Below are 2,194 nucleotides of genomic sequence, written 5' to 3' on the forward strand. Positions count from 1 at the left end.
TTAGTACCCCCCCATCTTTAAGGGATAAAACCCCTATAAGACAATAGAGAGGGGGAATCTTCTTCCCCCTCCCAGATGTCCTGGGAGCTATTTGCTTTCTTGTAATAAAGACTTTGCTTGTTTTCTGCCTGTGTGTTCTTGAAGTTCATTCTAGGCCTGCATGAACAAGAACCCAGATTCTGGTAACAGCTTTCTGGCATCAATACTATAAAATATTATTCTTAGAGATCACCTAAAAATTCTTATCTCTTTATTGTTTAATTTATTTATAAGAATTGCATCATATCAAGTTATTTTTGTTGACAAGTTTTTAAGAAATAACATGAATTTATTTGACTTTTAGTAAACCTAGGTACAATGAAAGTATTATAATTAATGTTGATGGCCCAAAAAACGTGTCTTACCAATTAAACCAAACTTTATTTTTAACACTGAATATTTGTTTATTACTGAATATTTCCCAGATCATGTGAGCCTGAAATCATTCAGGATAGCTTCTTTTATATTTTCTAAGAATTTATGTAAGCACTAATTTTCCTTAATACCAATTAAATGCAGGTATTCATTTGTAAATAAGTTACTAATTAATTTTGACAATACCATCTGAAGATAGAATTATATATTTGTAACATACATATGTAGAACACATACATCCAGATAAACATGGATAGAGATCTCATAGTTTCATTTTAAAACTTAGTCATGAATCAGGTATTATAATATTAAACTCACTAGTTTATGAATAACAGTTGGATGCAAACCCACTTTCTCTGGGTGTCACCCTGGAGTCCTTTCAGTTATTTTGCATGTCTCAGTTTTCCCCTCCTGCAGCACTAGGAGACTGGATGGCCAGTCCTTCTGTGTGCACCCCAGAGGAGGGAGTTTTTAATCAATGAGTGGGTTTCCCTCCCCATGAGACTGCTGCCCAGCTTGAGAACTCACCTCCACCACCCCTGCAAGCATCTCAGTTGCCTGAAAAATTATAATTGGCTGAAGGGGGCTGTATCCCTCATCTTCAGAGCTGAAAGCTCTCACATGGTATCTTCACTTTCATTTTGATATCCCATTCAAGGAAAGATGCCCCGTCAGCTCTTTACCTAATTACCCAGTCCTGTGAACTGGCTTTGGAATTTTAGAAAATGGTGATTAGAGAATACAGATTGATCAATGACTGCAAGTTTATAATGCCCTCAAATAGAACTGAAGTCTTGCATCATCCTATATCACTCATTATTTGGAAACTGTCAGCTGGAGATTGGCACTTGCCTTCTGCCTCTACAAGGATTGAATTATGAGCCACTGCAACTGATGACCCTCAATACCCCTTGAAAGGAGCTCAGGGTGAAGGTCAGAAGTGAGGCACCCTGTGCCCTGAGAAAACTGGCAGAACATGTCTTCAGATAGTTATTTTCAGTAGAAGATTTTATGATCCCAATTCTTGAATCTACTCGTATATAGAAAAGCACTAACATCTTTCATGGTGACATCTGCTCCTTATGCCTATCAGTAACCTTAATTACACCAGCAGCATTTTGTGCAAAATGTTTGCTTGGTTGAATGCACCTCCCCTTCACCAAAATCACATATAGACTGACATTCTCCCTGTCTCTTTGGAGCAGTGTTTCAGAGCTATCTGAAATGTTGCTTTCCAGGTTATGGTCCTTATTTTGCCCCAAATAAAACTTAATTCTCACCTTTTAGGTTGTGCATATTTTTTAAGGCAACAGTCAGCAGTCCAAATCTCTTCAGTGTCTTTCAGTTGGGGAATCCAGGTACCTCTTCTTGAACTCAAGTTCAAGGAAAGCCTACTCCTCACAGTAAAGACTTTAACAACCATCGAATAAAACTCAGGAATGTCAACAAAGACAGGAGATGTGAGACCAGGAGAAGCTCAAACTTGTCTGGACCCTCAGAGGAGAAGCCTGGGTACAAGGAGTCCTTGGTGTTACTATGGCTCTGGACCCTTGTAGGGTTCAGGTGAAGGAGAGAAGACTGCTCTGTAGACTGAAAGAAAGTGCACAACCTAATGGCTGTAAGTTGAGTTTTATTCAGGGTCTTACTGATGATGACAGCCCAGGAGACAGCCTCTCAGACAGCTCTGAGGAACTGCTTGCAAGAGGTAGGGGAAATGGCTGGTATATAGATGATTACATGATTTTGGCTAAGGACTATGTGGACACATCTCAATAAAGGT

This window comes from Sus scrofa, chromosome 8 (assembly GCF_054392235.1).
Source record: "Sus scrofa isolate SSC_HxYL_T2T_F1_AM1 chromosome 8, Sscrofa_HxYL_maternal_Yorkshire_Landrace_v2.0, whole genome shotgun sequence".
Classification (NCBI taxonomy): domain Eukaryota; kingdom Metazoa; phylum Chordata; class Mammalia; order Artiodactyla; family Suidae; genus Sus; species Sus scrofa.